Source organism: Schistocerca piceifrons, chromosome 8 (assembly GCF_021461385.2).
Source record: "Schistocerca piceifrons isolate TAMUIC-IGC-003096 chromosome 8, iqSchPice1.1, whole genome shotgun sequence".
NCBI classification, from domain to species: Eukaryota; Metazoa; Arthropoda; class Insecta; order Orthoptera; family Acrididae; genus Schistocerca; species Schistocerca piceifrons.
The window spans coordinates 340,297,244-340,317,652 of NC_060145.1; the positions used below are offsets into that span (position 1 = coordinate 340,297,244).

The 20,409-nt window shown below is 37.5% G+C and overlaps 1 protein-coding gene across 1 annotated transcript in view; it reads right to left on the bottom strand.

Annotated features, from left to right (window-relative positions):
• Positions 1–10,935: 10,935 nt before the first annotated feature.
• Positions 10,936–20,409, bottom strand: part of LOC124712338 (ankyrin repeat domain-containing protein 50) — a 151,105-nt gene continuing 141,631 nt past the window's right edge. The window contains exons 24-25 of the mRNA XM_047242633.1: positions 17,569–18,940; positions 10,936–11,912 (exon numbers count right to left, since the gene is read on the bottom strand). The gene's annotated coding sequence lies outside the window, so the exon portion shown is untranslated. The remainder of the gene's footprint in view (positions 11,913–17,568; positions 18,941–20,409) is intronic.

Here is a 20,409-nt window from a genome sequence, read left to right on the forward strand (position 1 = left end):
TTATTTTACTCAGACAAGCACTGCAATAGGAAATTCTTAGTAGTGTTAGATCAGATGAAGGATGTCTGACATTGGAAGTGACAAGGAGCTTTCTGTGAATGCCATGAGAATTGAAAATTTGTACCACACTGTGATTCAAACCCAGATTTTCTGCTTGCCTCACTCACTGGGTTACATGAGTATGCAACCAAGACTGACTATAACTTCAATTGTCACTGGAATTTTCACCTATGATTTCTGTATCTTCATTAGTTACAACAAATTTAGTACACTGCAGGAAGTTTGACTGTTTCTCGATGATTTTTGTTAATATTGTTTCCTGTCTTTGCACATTTACTTATTTCTTCTCCCATCAATGCTTTCATTTCATTGGTTTTAATTCGGTTCTACTCGTTAAAAGCAGTCTGGCACAAATTTTCATTAGTGACAACATGTTGGGTAGAATGACAATTGACAAAAAATAAAATGTTTGAGCTTAATGCCACTTTAACAACAAGCTCAATACAGATGAACAATGGGTTCATATTGAACAAAGATTGGGTAGGTTTCTGATCATTGACTTTTTGAAAGAACAATTCTGGCATTCATGAGATGTAATTTAAGTTGAACCTAGAAAATCTAAGTATGACATTATGGATAGAGATTTCAACTCTGTTCCTCCTAAATCCAAGTACAGTCTCCCAACTACCTTACATGGTACAAAGAACACTGTTGATGTAATTACACACTTGATTTCTACCTATCCCCAACATTCCCAGTTTTTACCAATGCAACTGTGTTTTAGTCACTGGGAGTACCCCTTTCACTTCTATTCATTTCCACAGCCCCCATAAGAACATGAACATTCACAGTACATGATACTACACTGCAACAGCTCTAGTCACAGAATCACACTTACCTGTGCACACTTGACGTACTATGCTGATGAAGTGTGTTAGTTAGCATACACATACCTCAGTAAAAGAATATGTTACCAAATTACACAAACCTATGAAAATCATAATATTCAGGCACTGACTGATAACTAGCCTCATTAATAGCAAATGCCATAAAAATAAATTGGTGTGAGATATGAAGATAATGACTTTTTTAAATTCTTTTGCACGATTATTACTCAATGACTGTAAACTATGTTTTTGTTATTTTTATTTCCGTTGAACAAATACTATATCACTGTTTGTATATTATCTCAGAAAAATACACCTAAAAAAAAGGCCAAAAGTGAAAAACATAGCTGGCCGAAGTGGCCGTGTGGTTCTAGGCGCTGCAGTCTGGAACCGCGAGACCGCTATGGTCGCAGGTTCGAATCCTGCCTCGGGCATGGATGTGTGTGATGTCCTTAGGTTGGTTAGGTTTAACTAGTTCTAAGTTCCAGGGCACTAATGACCTTAGAAGTTGAGTCCCATAATGCTCAGAGCCATTTGAACCATTTTTTTGAAAAACATAACATATGCCATTTTTGTTTTCTATTTCTGTTTTTACATCTAAATCTCCATCTGCATCCATAATCTGCAAACCACTGTGAAGTGCACTGCAACAGATACTTCCTACTGTAGGACATGTAATGTTTCTTCCCATTCCATTTTCATGTGGATGGCAGCAAGAATGACTCCTTAAATTCTTGTGTATGCTGTAATTAGTATAATCTAGTCCTCATGGTCCCATAGGGAATGGTATGTAGAGAGGTGCAGTGTATGTTTCGATGTGTCACTTGACTGCTGTTCTTGGAACTGTCCATGTTTGCTTTCCTGGAATAGTCTGTCTTTAGGTTGCTGTCAGTTAGAGTTTATTACCATTTCAGTCACACACTCCTGTAAGTCAAGCAAACCTGTCGTCATCTGTACTGCCACTCATTACATACACACACTATCAACAAGTATTCCTATTTGGTGTGGGTCCTACATACTTCAGCAATATTCTAGGACAGACGGAATGAGAGTTTTGGAAGCAATCTTCTTTGTAGACTGACAGCATTTTCTGGAGTACCCTACCAATGAACTGAAGTCCGCCACCTATTTTACTGATGTGATTATTCTATTTCATATCCCTATAAATTGTTGCAACCAGGTATTTGTATATTTGACTGATTCTATTTGTAGCTCATGATACTGTAACCACAGGACACTTCACTTTTGCTTTTTGTGAAATGCACACTTTTTATATCAACGAAGAATTAAAGCCACAGTAGTTGTCAATCCTTACACCATTTAGAAATCTTGTTGGGTACTGACTAAATGTATGAGCATCTTTTTTAAGACATATCTTCATTCTAGATAACTGCACCATCTTGAAAGAGGCTGTATGGTCATTAAAACACAAATTAACAATAAAGGACCTGTTTTCTGCTTCCCTGAGACATGACTGAGGTTATTTCTACATCTGTCAATCACTCAGCATCCAAGATAACATACATCACAAATGTCATTGGATATCTCATATAATAGACCTTTCATTAATAAGAGTTTGTGTACTATTGTGCCAAATGCTTTTGAAAACAAAACAAAAATACTCTATGCACCAGATTGCCTTGATTCATACATAGCTTTCAGGATACCTTCCGAGAAAAGATAGAGTCGTGTTTTGCATTACTGATATTTTTTGAAAAAGCTGGTTGGCATGAAGGACATCATTCTGTTTTAATACATCTTACTATGTTTGAGCTCAGAATATATTCTAAGAAGGGAAACTCCCCCCTCGGATTTAGTGGTAAGAGGGCCAAGTGGACAGCCTGTCAACAACTGAACACAAATAAAGCATGGAGATGAGAAGAAGGTGTAATGAACTATGAAAACAAAAGCAAAATAGAAACAGTGAATGGTCCAAGGACAAGAAGTAAAATATAGTGCAGCCTAAAACAGCAATAGTGTCCTGGTAAAGTGGCACTGTGTTAAACTCCCAAGCATGCCAAGCAGGTAACCCATGTTCAAGCCTCCCTCGTGCCCAGTATTATTATTATTATTATTATTATTATTATTATTATTATTATTTTCCACTGTTCGCTTATCTCAAATTTGTGTCTGAGTCATGGTGTAATGTCTGTTTGCAACAGCAAGGTGTAAGATAGGGACCTATAATGACAGTTGATTCTGCCCAACTAGTCTGTTAGCAGCCAAAAGGAAGTGGCTCATGAATGGGAACCACAAGTGTTTAATAACAAACAACTGAATCCTCCATCAAAAACCATGTCTGATGTGACATACATGGCATTAGTGGCAGTACGTGCGTCATATGATAGGAATATCTTACTGACACACCTAATTTGTATGCATGGTGAGTCAGAAATGCCTCCTTGCCCGATTTAGGATTTTCCTATGAATGAGAATGTGATCACTCCCAAGGAAATGATGACAACATAATAGTTTTGTCACATAAGCTGCAACAAATGAATGCAACAGTTCTGCAATCACACAGTCTCTCCGTGCTCTTTCAAAACATAAATTTTTAATGTTGCTTAAGTTGCATTCCATTTTGGAAGTTTTGACTCTCGAATTCTTTTGTTGTAACATAGTCCATACCCATTTATTTGTTGTTTTCATTTCTGTGAGATGTCTGTGTGGTATCTTGCCTGTTCTCACTATTCATCATGTTTACTTGTGACAGTAACATATTCCTACCACATGACTCATATTTGATAGCAAATGTGTAGTATGGCAGCTGCCAAGACAACAGAAAGAGAACAAACATTTCAATGAGAGGATGGACAGTTCATAATGTTGTGAAAAACAAATAAATGGCAGGAGGGAGTTTTGAACACAGCTTGTCTGCTTTACAATCCAGCACCATGACCACTTAACACGACAATTAATCTTCGTTCGATACTGCACTTCTTACACTTGGACCATTCACTGTTCCTGTTTCCTCCCCCCACAGTTCAGTACATTTTCTTCCTGTTTTCATGCTTCAGTTTTTAACAGGCTATCCACTGGGCCACCTTACCACTAAATCTGAGGGGAGTGTGATTGAGAGTTTCCGTTGTAAGATTATACAACAAATTGGTTTTACATTATTGGACAACAGCTTTGTGGTCCACTTCAACCACTCTTCTTATATATGGGCATTACCTATGGGTGCAGTTCTTTGTTTGAGGAATATGTAATATATTATGGTCAAAAGAAGGGCTCAGTTGCATCTTCTGTACAGAATTTGACAGTGGTTACATCAGGTCCTGAGGTCTTGTTCAAGTTTATTGATTTTAGCTGCTTCTGAACACTACTGATGCTAATATCTGTAGTATTCGACTCTACAGTGATATGAGAATTAAACTGGGCCAGTACTCCTGGATCCTTTGTAAAGGAATATTTTATGTACATTTTAGCATTCCTCTTTCTACTTTGCTACCCTCAATTTCAGGTCCTGTGTCACCCAAGCTCTAAGTTTGGTGCTTTTATATTTTACATTTTTTTGGGTTTTGTCAGAGATCTTTTAACAAGATTTTGCTACGGTAGTTGTTGAAGGTTCCATGCATGCACTGCACTTTTGATGTTATAGATGTAGTGTTCAGTCAATTATTCTCTCCTGTTCTGAGCTAAAAGTTTGAAGTAGTTACTGAAATATGACACTACTGCTGCTTTATCTAATTTACTGAACATAAAAATATTACTTCCTTAAGTTGACATTTGTACCTTGGAAATCATTGCTGCTGATACTGCCTCATGGTCACTGATTTCCATTATATTTAATGTATTTTTGTCATAAGTTATCTTCTGAGAAAGCATTTAATATTGTTTTTAAAGAGGTTTTCATGCCCAAAACTTACAAAACTGTAATTTTTTTTTCCAGTCACTTATTAGAAGATTATACACCCTCCAAAGATGACAATAGGACTGGGAAACAAACATACTACTGAGGTACCCTTTAAAATTTGTTGACATATGGAGTTTGTAGTTAATAAACTGAAAAAATTTTCTCAATGGTAAACAAGCTGAATAGAATTTTTCAATCAACTTGTCAGTTTGTTTCTGCCCACATTTCAGTCATTTTATACATGACCATCAGTATCTATTTTCAAAGTCAATTTGACAGTCTTATTTTGTGCTTGGTTTTACTCCATTATCATATAGGTTACTACACAATTGTGGAGTTACATGTTTTTAAAAAAACACACTCCAGTTTACTGCAGCCTTATCACTGCATCATGCAGTGCCACTGTATTGGCTATAGTGCATAAAAATAAACAAGTGATTGTGGTCAGTGCACATGTTTCAGTTTCTACACGTTAAAAAATACGAGGGCTGTTTTTCTTTCAACCTCCGATCGTCCATCTAAGCAAGTAAGGGGTAGGGAGGGGCCGGACCTGCACATCATGCAATTGCGCAGCTCCCCCATCACAACCTCTGCCGTTTTCAGCTGCTGTGTGTCAGTCATAGCCGAGCTACGTCCGTGTAAACATGGCTGCTAAGCTCGATGTTCCCGCCAAATGTGAGTTACGAAGTGTAATCCGTTTTCTGCAAGCAGAAGGATGTAGTGTTGTGGAAATCCATCGCAGAATGAGCAACGTGTATGGTGATAATGTTATGAGTGATGGTAGTGTTCGGGAATGGTGTCGAAAATTTAAAGAAGGACGAACAGACGACCATTATGAAGGTGGACAAGGTCACAAGTCTGTTGCCACTGTAGGCTTCGTTGAGCGTGTTGATCAGGCGGTGAGATGCAAACGAAGGTTTACAATTAGCGAACTGTCTGATGAATTTCCAGACATTTCAAGGTCTGCTTTGTACACAATTGTGACTCAAGACCTAGGCTATCGAAAATTGTGTGCACGTTGGATCCCAAAAATGCTGAGTACCGACCACAAAACGCAAAGGATGGCGTCAGCATTATCGTTTCTCACACGTTATGCCAATGAGGGAAACGTTTTTTTTAAGTCGATTGTTACTGGCGATGAAACGTGGGTCCTCTATGACAATCCTGAAACAAAGGAACAATCAATGCAGTGGATGCACACAGCTTCCCCAAGCAAGCCAAAAAAGTTTAAACATTCACTGACGAAAAGAAAAACAATGGGCACTGTGTTTTGGGACCATAAAGGAGTGCTGCTGGTGGACTTTATGGAGCAAGCTACGACGATAACCAAGGAAGTTTATTGTGAAACTTTACGTCATCTATGCAGAGCCATTCAAAACAAACGCAGAGGAATGCTTTCATCTGGCATTGTTTTGATCCGTGACAATGCCCGACCACACAGTGCCAACATGACAAAAGACCTCATCAGAAAGTTTAAAAGGGAAGTTTTTGAACATCCACCGTACAGCCCGGACCTAGCACCAAGTGATTATCACCTGTTCCAAGAACTGACGTCATGGTTAGGTGGGCAGCACTTCGCTACTAATGAAGAACTTCAGGATGCCATCAAGACTTAGCTGTCCTCACTGGCGGCAACATCCTTCGAGGAAGGCATCGAAAAGCTTGTGTCACGGTATGACAAGTGCCTCAATCGTTTTGGCGATTATGTAGAAAAATAAGTTAAGACTTTACTGTACTTTTGGTAATAAAATTATTATTTTCTGTGCATTTTTCTTTTATTTACAGCCAATCGGAGGTTGAAAAAGAAAAACAGCCCTCGTATGTAGTAAATATCAAGTGCTGCAGTAAAACATCAGCTGCACTTCCTTAGTTTCTCCTGGTTTTTCACATGAAAAGTTCAGGTCTAAATCCGACCTCTATCCTGATTCAAACTGAGGTGTTATTGATAAAATAAGGAAGAAATAAGTTTAGTCTCTGTAACTGAAATTTTCAAAACAACAAGGTAGCAACAAAACACAAATTTAAAGATACTGCGACACAAATGGGGTATTGAATAGGGAAATGTTAGCTCACACAGGTACGAGCTCTTAGCATGGAGTAAGGATCTATGTTTATGCCACTCGAGAGACCTAATAACTATATTCCATAGGAAGTTATAGTCGTATGACAGAAAGCATGCACCTGTAATGTTTTATGCAGGTTCCACTTCACTTGTGAAAAGCTAATGCATTCTGAAACATTTGTTTCCACACAAAATGATCTCAGTATTTACAGGCTGTCAAATGAATTAGGAAGATTAGTAATGTGTTACAGCTAATTTTTCCTACAATTTCTTCAACATTATGGTCTTCATCTTCTACTTATTATTCTGTTTCCAAAAACCCACTGTTCCATCCAACTACCTCCCCTTCCTCCTCTCCCCCTCCACCTCACACACACACACACACACACACACACACACACACACACACAAACACACAAACACACACTTGCTTGTGTATCAGAGTTCAGACAAACATTTCATTTTTTCTTACATCTGTACATTTTTTCTTCCAGCAAAGAATAGATCAAAAGGTTAAGACTGTAACATCCCATTTATGATGTGACCATTACAGACAGGATGTAATAATGCACTGAAGAAGTATGTGGAAGGAAATCAACATTGATGTTTTTAAATCAGTCAACTTAGCAGTCGCTTTAAAATATGTTTCCAAAACCCAGAAATGATTATTCCTGCAAAAAGCATGGTCACTGCTTTAAACGAAACCCTGTGTCATCTGATCTGGCTCCACATCTGTTCTGATTATAGCTGTTGGTAAACAGATGTTGTTCTGTGCCACATCTGACTGTCAATGAGTAGCATAATACCAGAGACTGTGCTGTAGAATGTAACTTCGTGTTAGTGCTGACGAAATTACCAATTTAAAAACAAATGTTGCATGACAAAATCCTGAATATGCCTACTTCATGTATAGCATTTACCATTGTACGTTTTTATAGTAACACTAATTATTATTATTACAATTTTGATAATACAAATACACTTCTTCGGTTTTCTGCTGGATCGTATTGTGTAACTCACACAATATTTCATCGATGTAACTGCTCGACATCATCAGGTGGTGGTAGCTGCTGCTGTCACTGCTGCAGGGCACGACTGACGATAATCGTACAGTGGCCTCGGAATTTATCATGCTGGGAGCAGGTAATACGTGAGTGCAGGAAGACGCTCGTAGTTGGAGGAAAGCGTCGCTCCTGGTGCTCCCTGCTCAGAGCCACAGAAAGGCCATCCATGCATGCACTATGGGCAATGACTGTGCTGCTGGATGCTCCTGCGCTTAAAGTCTGAACTAAATCTCAGTTACGCATTGTGTCACTTGATGAATTGGAAGTTCTTGTTTTTCCCTGTTGCGATTTAATGGTAGCCAGTGCCAGAATACAGGTAGTGCTTAGTTGAAAACCTGCATCCCTGTTGATAAGATTGTCCGCCGAACGGATATGTATGGCCTCCTTAACAACACAGTCCCAGAAAGATGACACTGGGGATAAAATTTTCATCTGTTCATAAAGCATGCAATGTCCCGTGTCCAGGCAATGCTCCACTACTGCTGATTTATCAGGTTGCCCCAGTGTGTATGATGATGATGTTCAACGCAATGTTCTTGCACAGTTTGGCATGTCTGTCCAATATAAGATTTTCTGTGTTGGCATGGGATGTTTTACATGCCACATTTCCTAAGGCCAAGGTTGTCTTTGACTGAGCACAAGAAATTCCTCAATTTTGCTGTTGGCTGAAAAACACACTTGATAACGTGCTTTTTGAGGATTCTTTCTATTTTTGAAGACATGCCACCAAAATAGGGCAAGAGCGCAGTTGTAGTGGGTGCCTCTGCATCTTCATTTACATCCCTGCTTCAAGTCTGCTTAGAACAGAATGCACGGTGTATCTGCCTGTCGGAATAGCCATTCTGTTGCAGTACCGTTCTCAGGTGTTGTAGCTCACCAGGTAGACTGTCGGCATCTGAGATTATATGTGCTCTATGCACCAAACAGTGTAGGACACTACCATATTGCACAGGATGATAGCAATTTGTGGCCTGCAAATATAGCTCTGTACGAGTTGATTTGCGAGATGGACGCTTTGTCCCAGTATATCATCAGTTTTTCTTCTAAGATGTCCAGGAATGGTAAGATGCCATCCTTTTCCACTAAGATTTTAAACTGTATATTGGGACGGAGTAAGTTCTGATGCCGGAGAAACACAGGTAATGCCTCTATTCTGTGGGGCCACACCACAAATGTATCGTCTACACACTGCCAGACACAATAAGGTTTGAGACTTGCCGACCTCAAAATCTTCCATAAAACAGTTGGCCACCATGAGAGACAGAGGACTTCCCATGGCGATACTGTCCACTTGTTCAAAATACTGGTCATTGAATAAGAAGTAAACTGAGGTAAGCACATGTTCAAATAATGCCACAATGTCTCTCTCAAACTGGCTGCTGATAAGCTCTAATGATTCCTACAGAGGTAATTTTGTAAATGAAGATATAACATCAAAACTAACCAAAATATCCAACACTTGTAGCTTAAGTGTCTTCAGGCATCCTATGAGTCCTCTGCTTATCAGCAGCCAGTTTGAGAGAGACATTATGGCATTATTTAAACATGTGCTTACCTCAACATATTTCATATTCAGTGACAACTATTTTGAACAAGTGGACAGTGTCATCATGGGAAGTCCTCTGTCTCTCATGGTGGCCAACTCTTTTATGGAAGACTTTGAGGAAAAAGCACTGTAGTCGGCAAGTCTCAAACCTTCTTGTTTCTCGCAGTATGTAAACAATACATTTGTGGTGTGGCCCCATGGAATAGAGATATTACCTGTTTTTCTCCAGCATCTGAACTCACTCCATCCCAATATACAGTTCGAAATCTTAGTAGAAAAGGATAGCATCTTAGCATTCCTGGATGTCTTAGTCAGAAGAAAAGCTGATGGTATACTGGGACACAGCGTCTATCATAAATCAACTCATACGGAGCTATATTTGCAGGGCACAAATTGCCATCATCCTGTGCAATGTGGTAGTGTCCTACGCTGTTTGGTGCATAGAGCACATATAGTCTCAGATGCCGACAGTCTACCTGGTGAGCTCCAACACTTGAGAACGGTACTGCAACAGAATGGCTATTCCGACAGGCAGATACACCGTGCATTCTGTTCTAAGCAGACTCGAAGCAGGGATGCAAATGAAGATGCAGAGGCACCCACTACAACTGCGCTCTTGCCCAATTTTGGTGGCATGTCTTCAAAAATAGAAAGTATCCTCAAAAAGCACGTTATCAAGTGTGTTTTTCAGCCAACAGCAAAATTGAGGAATTTCTTGTGCTCGGTCAAAGATGACCTTGGCCTTAGGAAATGTGGTGTGTATAAAATCCCATGCCAATGTGGAAAATCTTATATTGGACAGGCATGCCGAACCGTGTAACATCATCGTCATACATGCCTGGGGCAACCTGATAAATCAGCAGTAGCGGAGCATTGCCTGAACACGGGACATCCCATACTTTATGAACAGATGGAAATTTTATTCCCAGTGTCATCTTTCTCGGACTGTGTTGTTATGGAGGCCATACATATCTGTAAAGTGGACAATCTTATCAACAGTGATGCAGGTTTTCAACTAAGCACTCACCTGGAATCCAGAACTGGTTGCCATTAAATATAACAGGGAAAACAAGAACTTCTGATTCATCAAGTGATGCAATGCGCAACTGAGGTTTAGTTCAGACTTTTACCGCAGGAGCATCCAGCAGCACAGTCATTGCCCATAGCGCACGCACAGATGGCCTTTCTGCAGCTCCGAGTAGGGGGCAGCAGGAGCGCCGCTTTCCTCAAACTACAAGTGTCTTCCCGCGTATGCATATTGCCTGCTCCCAACATGATAGATTCTGACGCCACCACATGATTGTCATCAATCACCCCCTGAAGCAGTGACAGCAGCAGCTACCACCACCTGATGATGTCAAGCAGTTGCATCAATGAAATATTGTGCGAGTTACACAATACGATCCGACGGCAAACCCGAGAAGCGTATTTGCAACAGGACTGTCGGAAAAGCATGAAAAGTCACAATTTTGATAATAATAAAGAAAGTAATAAATACCAATCTCTGTATGAAGTTTTTATGTTTCAGCCATGACTTTTACAACACAAGGTAGTTTCTTTCTTATCTTCTCAAAGCATTGTTCCACAGCGTACATAAAGTACATAAATTACAAAATGGTTATATTTCCTCATGACTTAAATTAGCAGAAATTCAAAAGAAACAGATCAAAATTCAGTAACAAAAATAAACAACTTCAGGAAAAAAGATTTTTCCAACTAATATCAGTAATAATAATAGTAGTAGTAATACATTTGCTTGGCAGCTCATATTAATGACAAGAATACAGTAATTATGTATGTAGGCCCCTAAGCATCTCACAAAACATTCAACCTTCATTGAAAATACATTCATATTTTAAAAGTAATTTTCTTTTCTACATGTAATAGTCAATTCTTGATACATTCTTAGACCGATGTTCCAGGAATGTAATTTTTGTTAATCTTCATTATTTACTGTCATACCAATGTTAAACTTCAAAACATTACAAAAAATTATTATTGCCTTCTATTTTGATAGTCTTGTATTTATGTTGTTATTTTACACATGAAAATACAAATGTTTTTTTCTGAAATAACCAGGTTAATTTTACATCGGTTTGAAGCTCCTTTCTTTTAATGCCTTATGGAAAAGGGCTTTAAGGAATATCAAATTTTGACAAGAGAAAATTACAATAAATAATGTACAATTATTTCATACACATTCAACTGTAGGTGTAACACAATGTAATCAGGTATAAGGTTTAATTCTTATAAAAAAATCACCGATGTGGAATATACTTTATATTATGGCTATTTACATCTCTTCATAGTGAAAGTATTTGGCAAATGAAAATTCAATGATACTGGACAATTTCAGTGTCAAAATACATCAGTCTCCAACAGTACAAGAGCGTACTTCCATCAATAAATCAATGGATCTAATAGTCCATGCATTCTTCCAGCACAGTAAGATTTCTATCACCATTTTCGCAGCCCAAGCAATTTAGATCCACAGGGTCTAAAACAAACAAAGTTGTCTTGAGTTAATAAATTTGGCCACCAGTGACAGTAAAAGTAAAAATATTGTGATTGCCAGTTTAAATCAGCAAATTAAAATCATGAAAAAGAATTGGTCTTCATATCACAATCCTCCAAGCAATGAAATGAGTGCTCTGGTGAAAGTAGATAACTGTTTAAGTTTTCTGAGTTTCACATCTTTTTCAAAAGTTGAGAATGTGAAGAGAGACATATTGGTGAGAATTAGGAAAGGATACACAAAATATAGTATTATGCAATCATACAGAGAGATAATAGTAACCAAAATTATGGCTGCAATACGGAAGGAAGCAAATATACAATACAAAAAAAAATTAAAATGTGACATCAGTAAGGATGCTAAAATCAAATGAAAGATGACCATCCCCTGAAGCCTCATCTGTAGTCCCATTCACAGATGAACACTACATCCTCCATCTTGTCCAGAAATAAATATCCTCTGCCTCATCATCACATGGCTCACATACCCACTGAGAAGCCAGAAAATTGTGCCCACTTCATTACACAGTTCTACCTACAATTGAAACAACTGAACAACATTAGCTACTAGGGCTTTCTACCCCTCTGAACATGAAATTAGTTCACACACCCGAGCAAAGGTCTTTTTCAAAAAGTCTTAAGACTGAAGTCATTTTATTGTAGTGCAAGTGTTGTGAATTAATATTCTTCACAACACAAAGCTTCCTGCAGCAGTACATCATGGCAAGCATGTTTTCCATCTTTCATACATCCTCTGGAAGTGGGCAGCCACAAGGAACTTCAGGCTGCATTCTGGAGTTACTTGTACTGCTTAAACTGCCCTAAAATCATCTGAATTCTAGCAGATCTCATAGATGATATCCAAGGTCTCTATATTAGATTTAGTCAGTTCAACACAAAATTTGATGAAAATTCTAAGGTTCTCTATTTGTCACCCAAAACAGAGAAGGCATTCAGATGGTGGAGAGCAGTGTATACAGCTTTCCTTCTCGTCCCATCCAGTAAGTCTCCTCTGACCCGGGGTTCAGGGTGACTTTCTGAACTCTCCCCATTTCCTACACCTCACCAACCCTTTCCCTTCATAATTCTTCCTTCCACTTCAGCACTTCTGCCACAAGGAGGAGCCACTGGCTCTGGAAGCTAGCAGATTGCAATAGCTTTATATGTGTGTTCTCCTGCTGCCACTTCAAGCGTAGATTATTTTATTTACATTTTGCATGCAGCTTAGGCAACATGTGTGTTTTGGATTTTAAAAAGTCACATACTAAACAACATGGAAACATTTACTAATGAATGTTGTTGTTGACAGAAACTTACAGAAAAGAGGATATGGAAAAAGAAATTACAAGAGTCTGTGTCTCATTTAAGTCAACGCTGCACTTTGGCTGCCTGGCTACAAGACCAGTACGTGTCTTTCACAAATCATTGGAGCAAAGCAGATGACAAATGACTGACACTGCATCTCAACACATGTGAAAGTCCGTAAGATTGTACAAGGTGTCTCCAGTGGACATTGACACAATGGTCAATGCTTTGAATTCACATTTGAGAGAATGGGAACCAGAATTCCTGTCTGGTTAATGAGATTTGGGTTCCCCTAAACAGAATACTGCACTGATCCCTCTGAAAAGGCCATGACCAATTTTTCTACCTATGCCTTGTCCATTCCCTGCTTGTGCCGTATCTTTAATGTCTACCCATTGGCACAACATTAAACCCCAATCCTATTTTCACTCTTTTTGTTAAATTACTAGAAATATCCTCTCCAAGTAGAGTTCCACTTCTGAATTCTACTTGTTCACATGGCTGGGAAGTACACTTCTCATCATGGCTGTGGGAGTGTGTGTCTGGGTGGTCATGCATGTCAATGTGGGTACTTTTGCTAGAAAACAGAGTAAAAGCTTAAAACCTGGTATGAATTTTCTGTTACATGTTTCTAGGCTCCACTTATCAGTCCATTATAGGCGAGTGGTTGCCTTACCCTTATTTTATGTATTATTCCATTCTGGAATTTCCATCATTGTTCTACACTGAAGAAAGACTGCTTCATGAACTCTGAGGAAGAGAGAGTAAATATAATGAACAAGGTGTATACACTGACAAGGGAAAAAATGCTTGGATTTTTCTTGGATTCCCAGTTAAAAATGCACTTTTTCTGTGTTAAGTGAGAGGATACTTTCCCTCAGAACTGTGAGGCATACAAATCCTTTGAATGGTTAAGGTTTTGTACATTGGTGTATAACTTCTTCCTGGCACTTTAGAAAAGGAAACTTAAGAGAAAAAAAAGAACAACACATTTTTGGAAGGATCTTTGATGTGCACATGTACACTGCATATTTTTGTATTATGAAAGTATAAATTTGAATTCCACCAAACACAGCACCTTTGTTTCTGAAGCATTGAAATCGATATTGTGATATGCTTTTGTGAGCCAATCATAGTTCATGTCACGTGATCTCACCACCAGATGACAGCAGATATTCAGAGCATAGGACATGTGATGTAGTCAACCGTTAAGTAGCACAAGCACACAAATAGAAAATGTTAAGGTTTAAATTAATATACACAGAGTAGCTATAAGAAGAGACAAGCTTTCACATATACTATTGGTATTTCTTTGCATGTGTTACATGTTAAGATACATCACACCAATGTTCCAGTAAAATTTTAAATAATGTCATAAATGTCCAGTCTTCTGGGCACAAAATTCTTCTAAGTGGCTGGTCCTCAAAGTGTCAAGTTTTAAATGATGAGAGTCAAATGCTCTGTGATATAAGAAATTCATTGCCCATCTCACACATAACATAATTCATCATGCATAAAAGAAAATTTACTTTCAAAGTAAGGCTTTCCAAACCACCCTTCACAATATTTTCTCATGACCTGTTAGAAATAAGTTTATTCAGCAGTTGCCAGAGAGCACCAGAAAACAGGTGTTATCACACATGCACAGTTACGACGAGGCAGGAAGCCCATATGTTATACATATATAGCATTAAGAGGTCTCTCACTACGCCACAGAGAAACACTTAACAACATCAGAGGACAATGCAAGAGCATTGGAATTTCATAAATCATACTAAAACGCATAATTCAGATTAAAGTGTACATTTGTATGTTCAGATTCAGGCTGAAGTAGGCCCCAACCTGATATTAAGCTTTTCGGCACGCAAATTTTCTCGGTGTATCAATACTGTATTACCTCATATTAGGTTCTTTATTATGGCAAAATGCCATATGTGCAGAAGATTAAAATGTGCACTTGAAATTACGTGAACAGCTGAAAGTAGCCAATAGTGTGGCTTTGTTTCAAATAAATTGACTGCCTCTGTGAAAAGATTAATGAAAGCCAAATTTCTTTATCAAACTGACAAAAATAACTTCAATGTTCTGCAGGACGATTAATGTTTGATTGCTGAAAATGTGGAAATAGAATAAAATCAGAAAACCGAAACCAATACACATTTTAGCTTTCCGTAATTATGTGAATGTATTTTAATTCACTTCACAGCTCCTGGCCACAGTTCATTGTTTTCATTTGATGTGAGAGCTATAAATGAAGAAGAAACAACAAAATCACTAGACAGACACAGGTCACAAGGAAACTACCCCCCATCTCCACTCCAACTCACACTGCTCTGCACATGTGTGAATCTGGCAGCTTCGGTGTGCCACAAAATTTTTTGAGGTAGCCAGAAGCAGGAAAAGCTACTGCTCATATGCGACTAACTGCATACGCACATGAGCCCTGGAAACTACTCCAATGAATCTACTGTAAACAGTTGTGACTTCACACTCACGGGAAGCTGTTTGTTGTTAAGTTACATAGTCTTCATCCTGAAGCCTTTGACACAGTTTGCTGTTGGTAGACACTTGTGTGTTCACTGTGTTTTGTTGTTGTAAATGGCACATTTCCTTTTGCAACTTAAGTTTTATTTTGGTTTTTCCTCTCGTTTATGTTTTATTGCTGCAGCATTATTCTGCAGTAGTGAGATACAGTAAAATTCTTTATTATAATATCAGTTCTTAACAGTAAAAATTACAAAAATTTAACAGAAGCCAGCCAGTGTGGCCGTGCGGTTCTAAGCGCTTCAGTTTGGAACCGCGTGAACGCTACGGTCACAGGTTCGAATCCTGCCTCGGGCGTGGATGTGTGTGATGTCCTTAGGTTAGTTAGGTTTAAGTAGTTCTAAGTTCTAGGGGACTGATGACCTTAGAACTTAAGTCCCATAGTGCTCAGAGCCATTTGAACCATTTTAACAGAAAACAAACAGTGAAAAATTTCTGGAATCCTAATAATAATAATAATAATAATAATAATAATAATAATAATAATAATCCAGGTTTTCTCCTGGATGAAAAAGTTCCTGCATTTTTCTCAGTTGTCCTGGGGCATATACACCGTGAATGAAGCAACTGAAGACATTTTTGATAAACAGTTCCCCAAGTGTTTTGACCAGCTGCCTAGAGTGTGTCGATGAAGAAGAGGAGGAATACTGAAAGGAAGCTTTTTTACCAATTCCATGACTTTTTAATTGACATAAAAATGTTAAAGATTATCATTATAAGAGTGATGCAGAACTCTCACTTGATGATTACTGATCTTGTATATTAAGCCCACCATTTATTTTATCAGTCCAATAAGGACTCACTACTTAACAGAGTACGTGAATAAGACACACTACAAAAGGCACCTAGATAGCACTCCAAAACACTTTCACATGGCCTATCACATATTAACAGATGCATACTATTTCACCGTTACAGCACTGAGAATGCATCTGCTAGTTATGAAAAAACTATAATGAATTGTGTGTCCAGCATGGCGCCATGTAGATGCACAGACATGTGTGGATGAGGGTACATGCACATGTGTTCTCTGTATGTATCTGTACTCTAGCTCAAGAAAGGATTATTCCCAAAGCTAACAAGTTTTCTTTCTTTTTTTGTGTGAGCCTGTCCACGACTCAATGCTTTTGCTTTTCAGTGAGTATTCTCCTCCACTCCTAAAGTATAAACAATGGCATATCACATAAATTTGAGTTTACCAAAATAGTGAGGGTACTGCACATCTGTCACTGGTAACTTAGCTAGGCAAGGATTAGATAATGAACTCCCAATGGTCTTGAAAGCATCACACTGGCACTCACTTGAAATAATTTCACCAAACTGCAAACAACCTAATATTTAGATATCCCTTTCTAGATGTGACTAACAAAAAATGGTTCAAATGGCTCTGAGCACTATGGGACTTAACATCTATGGTCATCAGTCCCCTAGAACTTAGAACTACTTAAACCTAACTAACCTAAGGACATCACACAACACCCAGTCATCACGAGGCAGAGAAAATCCCTGATCCCGCTGGGAATCGAACCCGGGCGCGGGAAGCGAGAACGCTACCGTGCGACCATGAGCTGCGGACTATGACTAACAATGTGGAACTTTGCTTACTAACTGATCACTGTGCACATGTGTGTTCTAGTGTAATTACCATCAACTGTAATCAACACTGATATCAATGAAAGATAAATTTCTAACCTATTAAACAGGAAATAAAAAAAAATTAACAGTCTGCCCAAAAGTAGATGTTCCTTTAAGCCTACATATAATTCAGTAAAATATAACTTTATACTTACAAAGCTTAGTTGGGCTCTAGCTTCCAACAGCATCTCAAGCTGCGAAAATTGTGCAAAAAGCTGTCCGATTTTTCTTAATGTTTTCTCCACAGCGAGTCATCTCTTTATACAAAATTTCTTTTACTGGCTTCCATTTGACATTAATTACTGGAGCTTTAGATGGTTCCTCAGATTCTAGTAATGCTTGAGAAGAATACATGTATTTTATAGCTTCTTAAATGGCACTTCAGCACTTTTTAATCACAATGTCAGCAGTGTTCCTTGATATAAAGAACATGTATTTCTATAAAAGAATGAGATCAATTGTATATTCAACCACAAATAAATAAGATGTGCTTAACATTTATGTTTTTCAATTACATTTGGCTTTCTCAAATATATGCAACACTATCAATTATACACTGTGCTAACAATAGTCTATATATAGTTTTTTTACACAACTCCTTTAATCGTCTCTGAAAATTTAAAGTAAATAACAGTTCTAATTCTTAACAGATATTTGTCTTTTAAATTCTATACATGTATACTAAACTTTATCACATGGTATCTGGATTAGGAGTAACATCTACTAACACCAAATAAGAGCTGAAAACATTTATCACAATTCCAGGAAAATGAAAATTAGCAAAGAAGGACCGACATCAAATACACAGACATAAAAGGCATTTAAAACACTATTTGTACAATAAATAACACAAAACACAAAATTACTGTCATTATTAGATGTCTATTTACAGTGGCAAACTACAAGCTAATTTAGGAAATCATTATCCTGATTTCAATTATGTAACTGCACTTGGATCACTGAGATTATATACATATTCAACTGATGTCAGTGGTCCAATGAAAAATGAAGAGTGGGGTAAATATTAACTGACCATCAGCTCAGACACTTAGGAACCTATAAGACTGTGTTATGTATTAGACCAATGAGTATTCATACCCATTCACTTCTAAAAAAAATGCCCAGTCAACACCAAGATCTGCAAGTTTCTTACTCTCAGATTGCTCCTTACATACTGAAGTTCATGTGGCAAAGCTTATTTCACACTAAACCCAGTTTTAAGTCTTCTAAACACAGCTTAAAAACTATGCTTGCAAAACGACATCTACAAAATAATGACTATTGTGCTGTACAAATAAGAAACACTCTTAAAGAGAGCTCACAACAGATTTGATTTTACTTAAACATAGACCAGTTTAAATTATTCTTGATAAAAATACAAAACAAAGGTTTGCTGTTATTTACATTCACACTCTAGATAAACACTTCCCTGTCTACAAAGACTATGGCAGTTGTATTGACAAGAGGTCACATATTATGTATTTTATATATCCTCTTCTTTCACAGAAAGCTGGGATCACCAATCATCTGCAAAAGATTGAAAAAGTCATTAATAATTGCATACTACATAAGACATCACAGCATCATTAGTAAAGTAAAATTTAAATAGATGGGAAACTACTAACACTTGTTCAGAGTTCTCAGTGTATACCAATGTTCAATTAATTTTGTATCTTGAAATATTATTTTACACCTGAGTATCAATATATAATATTCTCCGAATCTATGGAAAAGCCAAGTTGATTTGCTATGAAATCCATCACAGAATCTACCTCAAAAAAGCAAACATTGCATTCTTCATTGCTTGATACTCTATGGACATCTGTGGGGAATACTATCCAACTGAGGAAATTCAGGAAAAGTAAAATAATATTACTCAGTGCAGAGATAATAACACAGCTGTACCATACAAAAAGGCTCTTTTATATCAGCTAAATCATTGTGAAAAGGATAGGACATTACAGAACACTTTACAGGTGAATTATGAAGGAGAATGCATTTTCAGCAACATTAAATGATAATTTTTTGAAAGATTTCATGATGCCTTCAGCTGCCATTCTCTTTATTTCATGTATCATTGTATAATTTTGGCCTTAGGCCATTTCCAAGTATCTAAAACCAAAGCATTATACATCAGAGACAGCTACACTTGTGATTTTGATGTAGGAACAGAGACATTAGTTACACTTCTGATTTTGATGTAGGAACAAGTCATATCTGTAGATATCCTAGGCACATTATAATTTACTTTATGGATGAGTTTTTAGTAGTAAATTATGCCATTATGTCGTTCCTATGATTCCATGTTATGCTCATAAAATTAATCCGAGCTGTTTTATACTATTTTAGAAGCACGTTACTTTCGAGCAGTTGTTGCAAAAGTCTTTGATATAAGGAAGATTATAATTATTTTACGGAAATTTGTTAATTAACCTGCATATGCTTTTGTTGTCAAATATATTTAACTATCGTTCATCATTGGTGTAAATATGTCTGTAAGCAATTTCTTTAAAATAATTTGCAAAAATTTGTTGTTTTATTGTGGTAGCATGTAATTTTCATTTTTGAATAGTTGGTACAAAGGTCTTATATATGAAAATTACAAGACGCTGCAAGTTTTCCATTATGGGACCTGGAAATAATTGCTATGTTCATGGCAAAAGGCCTTGGTTGATATGCTACAGATAATATAAAGAAACATGAAAAAGCAAAAAAAAGACACACTTGCAAATTATTATATTTTGAGAACCATAGATATCAATGTTAAATCCCACATTCTAACCTGTGAAATGTTTAAGGAAATGTTACAAATATATCAGAAGACTACAGACTCAATACTGTACACGGAGAGTTCTATAACTTTGAATACAACAGAACTCTTGATACAATGTCCAATATTGATAAAGTGCAAACCATAGCATTCATCTCTTACTGCCTGGCACAGAATATTGACGAAATAGCACTGATCTCAAAACTGCCTGACAAATACAAACTTT